Source organism: Aphelocoma coerulescens, chromosome 20 (assembly GCF_041296385.1).
Source record: "Aphelocoma coerulescens isolate FSJ_1873_10779 chromosome 20, UR_Acoe_1.0, whole genome shotgun sequence".
NCBI classification, from domain to species: Eukaryota; Metazoa; Chordata; class Aves; order Passeriformes; family Corvidae; genus Aphelocoma; species Aphelocoma coerulescens.
In genome coordinates, this window is record NC_091033.1 from 11,998,338 (window position 1) to 12,011,615 (window position 13,278).

General features: G+C 39.2%; 1 long non-coding RNA gene across 1 annotated transcript in view; it reads left to right on the forward strand.

Annotated features, from left to right (window-relative positions):
* The first annotated feature begins 429 nt into the window (after positions 1 to 429).
* LOC138121191 (uncharacterized) overlaps positions 430 to 13,278 on the forward strand; it is a 76,414-nt gene continuing 63,565 nt past the window's right edge. The window contains exons 1-2 of the long non-coding RNA XR_011156130.1: positions 430 to 657; positions 6,177 to 6,328. This is a non-coding gene — a long non-coding RNA (uncharacterized lncRNA). The remainder of the gene's footprint in view (positions 658 to 6,176; positions 6,329 to 13,278) is intronic.

Genomic DNA, 13,278 nt, shown 5'->3' on the forward strand with positions numbered 1-13,278 from the left:
ATAAATTCCTGTCAGCTTTTCAGGGGAGAAGTGTTCTGCTGCTTTGCTGCTGCCAATTTGCCCAGTGTCATTATGGAAATGCACAGTAAAAAGGTTAAAATAATATTGGCCTGAGATTGTCAGCAATCTCTGTGTTCAAAGGATTTATTTGCCAGTCCTGTCCTGGGAATGGGCTGCATTAATTCATTGAGATGGAAAGAGAAGTTGGAAGGATGAGGTAAAGCAAGGAGAGTTCCAGCCCAGCTTAGGCTCAGGCTGGATGTGCATCACCCACATTGTTCATGGTAGAGCAGCTACAGCAAAAAACAGAGGCCAGGTGGAGAAAGAACAGGGGAAGCTGCTCTTCCTTACCCCTTTTCTGTACTGTGGTTTTGAGACAGGCATTGTATCTCCTCTCCCACTCCTGGTCTGACTGTCCTCATGCGTGTACCTTGATCTTGGAGCCTCTTGAGTGGAGAGATTATGAATGTGGAACACCTGACACAGTGGGAGCTTTGCTGTGAGCCTCAACACGAGTGAATCAAGCACAGCCCTCTCCAGCTGGAGCAGGAGGGAGTCAAAGCTGCCTCCTCTCATGGCAGGCCACACTTACAGAGCTGCTCCAGCCCCACAGGAGCACTGACCCTGCCCAGGCACCGCAGACTTCCAGCAGTGCAGGTAACCCAGCAGTTCTGGAGACAAACATGAAGGACTGGCATTACAAATATCACTTCATTGTCCACTCCAGTGTGTGAGAAGGGTGGGGGTTAAAATTGCTGGCACTATCCTCAAAGGAATGCTGGCTATCCCTAGGGGAATTTGCTAATTTTTATCTGTAGATTGTGCAAAATTTCATTTATTCTCAATACAGCATGATTTGTTTTAAATCTGTAAAGCTGGAGCTTTCAGAGCTATTCCTTGCCAAGGGTACCTGGGGGAGGTAATTTAGTTCTCTCAGGTTCACTGGGTGGGGCTCATGCCAAAGTAGTTTAGTTTTCCCAGCTGGAGCCTCTGGGTAACTGAACCTGACAACACCTGGCACAAGGGTTCCACCAGCTATCTCACTCATTGAGGAGAGGCATTTTTATGTCACCTCTCATCACAATGGCTCAGTAATGAGGACACATATCTTCGTTGGGGTTTCTTTTTTGTCTCCTATCTTCCCAAAACACTACCATAATCCTGAGGTAACAACACGGCAGAGGCAAAAGATATGCACTAAAATGAGGTTCTTATCTGCAGTTTTATTATCTCATGCAATATTCTTGCAGAAATTACTTTCTGAAATGTGCTAAGCTGCTCCTTGGCTCTCCAGGGCTCTATTCACAATTTTCTGTAAGTGATTTTTGTTTAATTTGTAGCAATAGAGGGATAGATATCTTTCACCCTGCCTGTTATCAACTTAATTGTAGCTATAGGAAAAGTAAAGGCTAGCTGACTTTTTATTACCGACAGTAAAATAATGGGGCATTGTTTGCTTTTCTGTTTCTGTACAGCAGAGTGGCTAAACTGGTACCTAATCCACGTGACTTTGTCCCAAATAAATGCTTCGTTTTAGTATGAACTAATTTTTGTCTAGAGGAAGACTGTGTCACCTGTAGTCCTTGTTCCCAATCGCTAAGTTGCTGCGGGTAAACCCTTAGCAGGAGGTGAATGAAGGATCTTTGTGGCTATGGAGGCTGCATTTTGCTGGTTTGTTGCTTTTTTAACAGCAATCATAGAGACAGAAAGTGCTCCAGCCCACTCTGCTTCTGGTGCAGAGAGCTCCTGTTCTGCTGTGGAGAAATGCAGGTTTTGCCCTTGTCTGCTCCATCCTCAAGCCTCTGCTTACAGAGAGGAAAAAAAAAAGTTTGTATGCTCCCATATGTGTCTTGATGGAAAGCCCAGCTGATTTCATACATTGATACAGCACTTCAGCAGCTTTTACTTTAATGAAGCCTCACCTGAGGTAATGTGTGTAACTTGGCCATAGCACTTCAAAAGGTAGACAGGCCAGAGAGGAGCAAGAAAAACCAAAAGTGCACAGGAAAAACTGACAGGTTTCGTCTAGAAAGCAAAGTTTTAACCTTAACATGATGCAAACAGGAGATAAGTAAATTGTTTTCCAAAGGCATGTTGGAAATGGCAAGAAATAATGGGCTGAAATTGTAGCACAGAACAGGCATTAGGAAGAACTTTTTCAGTGGTGAGAATAGATAAGCAGTGGCCTCAGCAGAGAGGTTACGAATTCTCTATCTCTGGCTGTTATTTTTCAAAAATGCACTGTACAAGAGTCTCTTGGAAATGCTGTGTGTGCTTTCCCTGCCTGTGAGAAAGGACAATGGCTGTTAATGTTTTGCAGTTACTTCACGTCCCATTTTCTTGTCATTTTTCTCCACTCTAATAAAAAGGGGAAGCAGCCATAGGGAAGTTGGTTCTCTGACTGGCAGGCTGGGCTCCCTCCTTGAGAAATCTCCTGTTCTGACCTGTTGTGAACAGAGGTTCTTTCCACACTTGGGCTTGGAAAAGGAAGATCCTAAAAGAAAACCCTTCTGCCTGATGAGATTCTCCATTTCTTCCTTTAGATATTTAGCAATATGTGCAGGGTCTATCAGTGTCAAAAATGTGAATTTTACTGCTACAGGATGGTTCTGCAGAGGAAAGGGAAGATGCCTCACCTTTGCCATCTGCCTTATGTCTGTGGCATTTTTGGGTAGCATCTTGCAAGGTTTTAATCTCATTTCCTCTGTGGGAAGTTGCTTTTCCTTTCCCCTTGTGTTGCATCTTCAAGGGTAGATTCTCTGTCACATATAAAGAAGCAAAATCTTCCTGGCTTTCGGAAATTCTGTGCAATATTTCAAACTAAAATGCTTTTACACAAAGCTGCTGGCATGTCTCTTTTTCATCAACCCCAAAAAAAGTACACAGTGATACTTCTTGGGTGGATTTTAAAACAAACCCCACTTGTATCTTTGAAAATGTTCCCTTACATCCAATGAAGAGCTAAAAATACCTATGAATAAGTTAACACCTGAAAATGTAGGTTTCTGCACATGGCTTACATAAACCACAAAAGCAAATTTTTAACTATGTTTGAATTTCATGCATAAATCTCCTTGAGAAAAAGTTCCATCCCTGTGACAGTGAGTTTTGAGCTAAAGTAAACATTTTTCCTCTGCAAATGGCATATAAAAACCCCAACTGAAAATTACTAGACCAACATACAGAGCTTTTTTTCATTTTTACTCACAGTTAATCTCTTAATTCTCAAGTAGGCCACTGCCAGAAGCTTTTTTGGCAAACAAATTATTATTTTCTTTGTTTACTTTCATTGTAATTACTTACAATAAAGCAGCCTAACAGGGGTTCACATAAATGCTACTTTTTCCCTCAGGTTTCTTAATTATTCTCTGATGATATCCAGGGTAAAAAATGAGCAAAATCATAGCTTTCTAAAATTTTATTTAAAAAAAAAAAAAAGAACAACCAAACCAAAAAGAACTACAAAAAATACAACCCTCAAACCCTAGAATTTAGTCCACTGTAAACTAATAAGTGATTCTATTAATGCTTATAGAATTATTTTACCAAAATCTAACATAAACCAAAACATGTTTAGATATTCTCTGCTTTTCCTCCATGGTCATTCATCATAGTGTATTAATGTATATCAGCTTTTATACTCTTAAGGCTCTATGCTGTGACTAATCTTATTCATTTTTGGCTCCCTGAAGGAGCTGTTACATTGTCCTCTGCAAAAAAAAGCCTTCTATAAATGTCTCCACAGGGCAGATTGGCACAAAATGCTCTGATGGCTGCTTGGAAAGTTCTGGAGGATGTCCTAGGGCTGAACCATTTAATGGCTTATTTATTTTGTGAACCCTTCTCAAAACATGCTGTGCCAAGGATATGGGCAGAGGCATTTCCAGGGGATACTGGAACAGGCTGAGCCAGGATGTCCTTTGGGGTAGTGAAGCAACTCTTTGGAAATTTCAGTGTCCTGGCCATCAGCAGAAGTGGAATTGGAGGGAAAAGGTGCCAAGAGGAACTCCTGCACTCTTCATTGATCTTACTGGGGCAATGGTAATGAGAGAGAAACTGGCAGATGCTTCTCTGAATTCTCTGATGTACCTTTCTCAGTCCTCTGTGTAAGCCCAGCCCAAGTGGAGATCTTCTGGAAGAGCCACTTGGTTGGAACATCTCCCTCCTCTGGACCTTCTGTGGCTTCCTACAACCAAACACATTTCAGCTCAGTTATGAGACTGCTTTAATTTGTACCAGCCCACGTGTTGGCAGGAAAGGGATGTGAAATTAATGAAAGCTATCAAGCACCAGAAAGCCATAAAACTGTTCCCTATTTTCATAGCTCTCCGGCCCAGAAGAACAGTAGTATCAACACCTGTCAAAAATGTTATGGCAGGTCTGAATTCTTGATGACTTCTCTGAAGGCATGAGCATTGCTTGCAGGAAGTCTGAGAACGATCTTCTCCAGCCTGAATCATAGGAAGAAATGTATGCAGGGCTCAAAATGGTGGAAGGGATTTTAAAAATCCTTACAAACTTCAGTAGTGTGAGAGTTGTTCTTCATCTGAATTATTTCCTTCCATTAACTCCTCAATGTATTTTGATAGGTTTATTAAAAAAATCCAAGACTCATCTAAGAGAATTTGATTTGGTGTCTAAGCCACTCCAAAATCACATCTTAATTTGATGCTGTTGATATAATATCTGACCTTGCTAAAGCAGACAGCAGAGCACATCACTTCTGGCATGCTGAAAATATAATTATTTGCCTGTTAACGTTATTTCTCTGCAAAGAAAAGGCAATGGATCAAGTGGCAAACTTTCAGATACTGTAACAGGTGAACTTGGAAACCATCACAGCTCACATGACGCTCTTGGGAACAAAACATCAAAATCTTCCAAATACAGTCACATTTTCCTGAACACTCCCATCTCCTGGCACTCTTACAGCCATTTCTGGAGTAAATGCTCTGCACACACAGAGCACTGACTGTGGAATGAATCTCTGAATAGTCATTGAAAGCTTTTGTCTGTGTTTACAGCTCTTCAATGAAGCTCCTAGTTTTGTCTTCAGTGGTTTTGGTTTTCAGAAGTGTTTCTACAGAGAATCAAGGGCTGAGTTTCAGATCAAGCTTCAATTTTCAGCTCTCTGTAGGACTTCATTGCAAGCCCTGATGAGACTCATAAATGATTACATACTGCATGTGTTTTTATCTCACATATATGAATCCAAACAAAAATAAGTTAAAAAGTAAGAGGAATGAGATGTTATTGCTGTCTACAGCTGCCTGGTGGGAAGGTAGAAGGAAGTACAGCCAGACTCTTTAAGTTGTCTGTAAGTTCTGGTGAATAAGACAATCAGTCTAATGCTTCTCGCTGAAAATATCTTACCAGATAACTTCTCACTGAACCATGGAAACTTTGCATCCATAAGTTCACCACATAAAGTTATCCCAGTCACAACATAAACAGTTGTGTGAATTCTCTCCAGCTCTATATAGGATGTGAAAACACAGCTTTGCACTGTTTGCTTCCAGAAAGAAGCAGATGTAAAAATCTTGAAAAAGTGAAATATGGCTTTAAAAATATTCCTTGACCTACTCCTCCATCACTAAATTAAATTTCAGTGGCTTGCTAGGAAAATGTGTTCCTTTTATATGCTGCCATAAATTATGCATTTCAATGCTGTATGTATCCTTTTTCTGTATTATAGGGGAAGCAAAAAAAACAAAATTAGTAATCAGGCAGCTCCTTAAAGCTAAGTCTTCCAGACACCTAGGCTGCCTCAGGTCTGAAAGTGGAATCTTATTGTGAATTCCAAGGTTAAATCTTGTTAAAATTGTTCCTTTACAATGGATATGAGCACATATTAAGAGTATCGATGAAACACTGATATATCACAATATTTGTTTCTTGCAGGAACAAAGTATTACAAGACAAGTAATCTCTCTGACTTGTGTGGTTCTTCCTCATAGTTACTTTCTATAATTTTGAATAATCTAGTGGTTTTCAATGTGACTTTTTCATAGTCTTCAGTTACAAGTTTTATACCGCAAAATACCATTATTAGAAGATATTCCAGTCCTTTGAACTTACTCATAACAGTCTCAATGGGTCAAAAATAAGTAATTAGCTGGTTTTGCATAACTCATATTTTTATAACTGGTTCTCAACCTTACTGGTTTTCTCTGCAGGAGCTGTGAAATTGAATACAGCTGAAGCATCAATCATTCCCCCCAGCTCCACACAGCAAGTCCTTCCAGCTCAACAAGCAGGAGCTTCAAACTTTGGGTCACCAGCTTTGTCCTTCATGGGTTTGCTGCAATGTGGAAACATCCAGCCCCAGGTAGGTCTGTCTGAAATCTGCCTGTTCCCAAAGTAAGGATTAATGTCAGTACCTGGAGGGAGGTGTGTGAAGGGGCTCCCTTTAATTCAGGTGCTTCACAGTATCAGAAGGCAGAGGTTCACACAGCACGTGAAATAGCTCATGTCTGCAAGTGCAGTGATGGGGGAGAAGCAGGAGGTGGGTGTTGAGTGGCAGACAAAAGGACTGGGCAGCACATTTGAGTGGGATGGCTCTTGGTAACTGCCCTGCTGTTATGGCTGGAAAGTAGGTTGAGATCTTCTTGCTTATTATGGTTTTCAAATTTTGTTGGACAGTTTCTGATGGACTTGTATAAAACTGCAGTCTTTAATCTTATCTTTATCAGGCTCACAATATTTTTGTGCGTAGCAGAACTGGGTGAAAAGAAATGTACATCAAATATTGCTCAAGTAAAATGCATTTTTGGTACTTACACATCTGTGAATTTGTTAAAACTTTTAATGATGGCACACACAGAAGTGGTGTTTTGGGAATTAAATGTGTGGGCAAAGGGGATGAAGTACTGATAGCTCAGCAGAGTTTTCTGCATGCAGTGATTTGTTCTAGAAGGCCACCTTACCGTGACAGGTTGTATGGCTCAGTACCTTTTGGTAGCAAAACTATTAAACTTTGCTTTTTCCTTGTTGTTCTGTGGTTAAAAAAAATTATAGTTAAACTATTAATTATGGTAGCTATTTAAGTGTGACAAATTAAGTTAACTGTATGGCAAAGTCACTCAGTACCCTCAGCCTTGATTTCAAGATATTGCTCTGAAAACAGAATGTTTAACAACAAGCTCCATCCCCTGCTTAAACTGTGAATAAAAAAATCCTTGCTTCACATAGCACAGGCCCTGCACTTCACCTCTGTCTCATCTCAACTCTTCTCATCTTCCCTGTTCTGCACCTTGATGAGGGTTTTGTAAACCTTTCACACTAATGTCTTACAGCTATTTTAAAGGCACAACCACAAGTTCTAATTTCAAAGGTTAGTGTAGTGAGAAGGTGACAGCCACATGAAAATTACTGTTAATTAGAACAAAAAATATAATTTTCACATGTGGACAACACCAGATTTCCATCTCTTTTCTTTACAGACATTCTGAAAATGTTGACAGGTCTTTTCTGTGTAGAGAGCAAAATTGGTAAAAATGGCAAAATGTAATATTATTAAAGAAACTTTAAAAAATTAGATTTATCTTCATGTTCTTCTGATTAGTTTTTTTAAATAGTCCTTTCATTTCTGCCTCATTTAAAGTTCAATAAAGCTGTTGAAGTAATTTGATTTTCAGCTGAAGACAGACAGAAGGCTCATACTGGGACAACAATATATCATTCAGTAATAGTTACTGTAGTGAAAATGCTGATTATATGGAACTATCTACATACTAAAGTCAGAGGGAAAAGCAATGTTTTTATAAGTATGTAAAGAGCTCATAAATAAATTCTAATAGACAGCTACAATTTAAGTCACATTACAAAGCTGATTTCTTTCTAGAAAGTACCTCATGCAACCATCCTGCTCAAAGCAGGGTCAATTAAGGTCACTCAGGACTATGTCCACCCAGGGATTCAATATCCAGGATGGAGACTCCACAACCCCTCTAGGGAAAAAAGGGTTTTGATATGTTTAAGTGGAATTCCCTGCATTTCAGTTGTGCTCTTGTCCTTGGTGAGGTGAGGGTGACTGGCCAGTAGTACCTCTGATCCTTCTCCTTGTACTTCTTGCTTCCTTCCCATCCTCAGCAATCTCCCCTGATCTCCAGAGTTCCATGTCTTTTCTCCTTTGTATCAGCAGCCAAATTCAGTTTGAGATAATTTCTCCTGATTGATTAAAGCCCTCTGGCACTCTGGGTACTCATTGCCTGTAATCAGGCAGCCTCTTGATCTTCACTTTGAAATCATGGGTTTGCATTTCAGGAAAATTCATTATCTTCTTGAACAAGTTTGTCTTGTTTTAGTCTAAATTTGGATTTCTACATAAAATCTGTTTTCTTTCCTCATCCTTTTGGGGGACGTTTTTCTGAACGCAGAACTGGGGAAATGTTAAGGCCAGTTGCCTTCAGCCAACAACAAGTGTTATAATGATTCATCATCCCTCAGAAGCCTCTAACATAAGCATCTGTCTGTTAATGAATTGTTTAGCTGAATCACAAAGATGTGGAACCTAGTGTGGTTAGTTGATTAATTAATTCCTTTGTTCACTGCTCAGCCCTCACTTAGCTTTTTTCATATCCCAAATCTAAGAAATTCCTGCAAAGAAATGCCCTCTCTGAAAATGGTAGCCTAGATGTTAGTGGGATGCAGTATTTCTTGAACCCTACCTACTATTCACAGAAAAAGAAAATAAATATTTGGAGAAAACATTTCCATACAATAAAAGCACGAAAGGACTGTTTGGAGGAATTGTTGATCAGGAAATGCTTGGGGCAGTGAGGGTGGAGTGGCCTGTTCTTTTCCAGTGTGAAAGCCATTGTGTGACATGGATTACAGCAATACAAAGTAATACCATCATCTCTTTATAGACAGTGTTTAGGACTCTTTCTTCAATCCCCTCTAAGAGCAGAGGTTTGGGGTTTTTGGTAACAAAGGGGTAGGATCCTTTATCTTGGTTTCAACAGAATGCCCAGAAATGGGTGTAAGGGGGCAGGAGACCGTGATGCTGGCCATGAAAACAATCAAACACAAAGTGTGTGATCCTCTCTGAATGACAAGGGCTGTGTGCATGGCAGGGCAGCTGTCTGGCAGAGGAATCCCAATGACTGGAACCACATAGTGACACGTTCTCCGATCCGTTTGGGAGGGGAAGCTGTAAAGCTGCAGTGTGGGTGAAGCTCTGCTGGCCCACACTGCTGGCCCAGCCACTGGTGCTCGTGCTGCTGTCGTTCACAGGAGTGGCACCTGTGAGTTATGTGGCACTTTCTGCTTGTACATTCAACAGAGTTGTCATGTGGCCAGGTTTGGAGATTACCTGTGCACACTTCACCTTTTAGAAAACCTCTCTCTACCACCGCAGCATGACATCCATAACTGCAATCTTATTCAAAATTCTGCATTCATTAAGTTCTGTTGGATAAACTGCTGTTAAACTGAATTTACCTAAATTTGTGAAATAAGTTATTTCAATCAGATATACATTAATTACTTCCTCATCCATATAGTTACATTGAAGAACAGTGGATCAAATTCTCTTCTTAAAGAAGCAGTAGCAAATTAGAATAGCTCCGTTTAAAGCTTAGGAATAAATAAATTTAACATAAATAAATCCCTAGGCCAGAAGTACATCTCTGAAACCTGAGCTCATTCTTTCTTTCCCTTGTTCAAAGTAAAATTAAGCAAATGGTTGAATGCCTTTCTAAATCAGGGGAGAAGATTGAAGTCTGATCCATTTAAGCTACTTCCTTAAGCTGGGGTAGAAGTGGAACACAGCTTCTGTTTCAAACTGATAACTCTATTAGAAAAGGGAACAAAAGCTTTTTCTGCTTTCTTTTTCCTTCTTAATTCACTGTAGACATTTCCACATAATATATTTTAGCATAGGTATATGTACAGAAGGGAATGTTTATATCTGTGTTATCCTGCTCAGTAAGAACTGGCTTTTATTCCTAATAGTGAATAATTCTTGAGGGAACCTAACATCTTCTAGGAAACCTGACTGGCAAAAGTAATAAGTAGTAATAAAACAGAAGGAATCTTTGTAATCTCAAGATTAATGGATAAAATGTTTATGCTGAGGGGTCTCTTCATCAACAAACCGCTGTTTGCACCTATTTGCATTTTAATGGTTACCCTAGTTCTGAAGTTAAAATTACAGACTTTTCCCAGCTGCTCTTTAAATGCTACATTATAATTTTGAGGAAGCATCATACGTAATTATATTTAATAGACACAGAATTGATTGAAACACTTAACAAAAACAAAAAGCCCAGACCTAATTTTGTAAACATGTTATTGTACAGTAACCCCCAATGAGTTTGTTCTTAAATCTCGTAATTAATTTTTAATTAAAAAGCTCAAAGATGCTATTATACTTCTTGTTGTAAATGGCAGCCTTATGTAAGCATAAACGACTTAGCTGCTCAGACAAACATCTCCCATTAAAATCCATGTTAATGAGAACTCCTGAACACAGTATTTCAGAGATTTAAACAGTGGCAGCACTAAAATAGTCTGAATATCACATAGGGGGTTGTTGTTTTTCATTCCTCTTTTCTTTTTTGTTTTGTGCAGAACACAGTAGGTTTACAGTGAGAAGCTCTCCAAATTTCCACTCAGGTGCATCAATCTCCTCCATTGCTATTATCAGACTATTTATAGCATTATCTAATTACTTATAGGGATGGTCCAACTCACCTCTACTTATCTGAGGGCAAATGGGCCCAAATTACCAAGCTTTGGTGCAGATTTGCTGCATTAAATAGGTGAACATTCCCCTTCTAATGAAAGAGTGACCTGCTGAGGAAAAACAACCACGAGCCAAATATCCAACCTACGTAGAAAAGCCATCCAGCTTTCCATGACTTTTGTCCATCTCTGGTTAGAAGCAGCCAGAGGATCTAAGGCAGTAGCTGAACACAGTGTGTTGCTGTGAGGATGGGCTGATGTCACAAATCAAGGATTATTAATAGCAGAAAACCAGCAAGTGCTCCTTTCAGAGAAGCATCTTTAATAGCAGGGGGAAAACACTTGAGACAAAATCTCATTTACCATGTTTTTCTTACATTTTTAGCCAAGAAGGGATGGGAGGTGGAAATGCAGTGATTTCTATGGTTTAATTATCTATCTTCTCCATGGTTATTAACGCTGCAAGGAGAAGCAGCAGAATTTAGAAGGCTGGAAGTTGTAAGCTCAGTTTTGCAAAGCTGCAGTTTTCATTTTCAAAGATGCAAAGTTTTGTGGTTAGGATGAAGGATTAAAAATAGTGATGTTTCCTTTTAAAATAAATTCACAGTAGTTTCCCTCTCACAACTTGATAAAGTTCTTGATATTTTAGAAATGGAATTTGGTACAAAAATCACTCAGGCTATTTAGAACTGCATTTTTTTAACCATGCCAAGAATAAATGACAACACATAGTTTCAAACCAAGGTTTGCCGTGAAGAGAGGTTGGCTATGAGAGTATATACCTCATCAAACCCCAGAGCAAAATTTGTCCTCTCTTTTTGAGAAGTTGCTGCAACAAATGCAAGAAAAGCTGCAGCAACAGTGTGCAGGAGCTTGGATATATTTGATATATTCACAAAATAAAATTCAGTTACATAAGACAATCAAAGTTTTTATCACTTCTTATTTTATCCTGAGCTTCTACAGTTCTGGGGGTTTGTAATTCTTTTCCTTAACAGACCTTAGACAGAACTTTTTCTGTTGTCAGAGAGGTGCAACAGGAGTCTCACAGATGCCATGGTTTGGGCTTTCCAAATGCAGTGAAATCCTTGTTTCCGTTAACACTTCAGTATTATTTAAATGCATTTTCTTCTAGTTCTGCTCTTTTCAGTCCACAGACAGCTCTGAAGAAAACAAAAGGGATCTGAGTGGTGATCTGTTTTAACCATTTCTGGAGATTTTCTATGATTTCTCCCAAAAGACAGACTTCAGTCACTTTTTCAGAAAACCCCAATATTCTGTGGCAAGCCAGCCCCAAATGCTTGTGTACCTCTGTGTTTTAGATGGTCTCACCTCTTCATTGTTGTTTGCAAGAGAGAGGTTGAAGTGTCCAAGGAAAGCTCTTGTACCAAAGCCTTTTGCTAACCTGGGTGAGAAAGTTTGTCCCATCTTCTCATCAGAGAGACCAGAAGGTGCTGCTGAAAATCACAGCACAGGAGTAGCCAAAATACTTGGAATGCTGTGCAGTCACTTGAGTGTCTCTTCTTTGCCAGGGCTTAGAGTCTCCCACAAGAACACCAGCTGTGCAACTTGTCCACCCAGCTGATAGCACTTCAAATCTGCTTAGCTTCAGAAATTACTTGCCTGTGTAATCTAATTTTACCCAATGTTCTGTTTAGAAATAAGTCCATTTACCACTCACAGATTGTTAGTTTCCTGATTTAATAGTGAAATGTTGAAGAAAAAGCAGTGTTTCTCCCTCATAACTCATGCTTTCATCCCACTTGTTCATACTCCAGTAATTGAAATTACAGTTTTATAATTGTGCAGACATTGATGATTTTGCAAATGGAGGATTATTAATAGCATAAAAACAAGAAGGACCTCTTCTCAAAATGTTATTCCAGCAAAAAAGAACTAGAAAAATATGCTTGATTATTTCTTCACTTTTTTGTGCATTCTTCACATTTTAATTAGGCAGAAAAAGAAGATAAGATTTTCTTTCATCAGCATGAATATTAGTGAATAATAGCAGAAAAAAATCTTATGAAACATATTGCAAGTCATAAACTTGGAGTTTTTTAAATTCTATGGACTTTAGGTTCAAAAAAACTTTTGCAAAAAGAAATACAAACTGGAATAAAAACTTCATTGGTGCTTCAATATAAATTGTTGAGGAATGGTTGTACATTTAAATGTATCTGTATTAAGAAGGTTGGGTACCTTATACAGAGAGAAATGAAATCTTTGGCCTCAGTAATTTCATTCTTAGGAACGCAATTTTACTTCCCCATTGTACTCAGGGTGGTTTTATCTTAGTTTTGTATGTGTATATTTAGCAAAATCTTTAAAAAAACCAACCGTGCTATGAGCATCTCATTGCTAAGCAACAATGTATTCTTCCCTCCCACGTACCTTCTTGCTGTTCTCTGAAAAATAAGGATAACAAATGTGTAGAAAGTAGGGTGCTTTCCTCCTTGTGGAATAATGCAGCAAGAGGCTCAGCACTGAGCAGCTCTGGTCACATATTTCTGAGACAAACTATTGCTGCCATCTGCTTACTGACTAAAGTAGTAATGCTCTGCACCCTGCTGCTGCATTCCCAAAAAT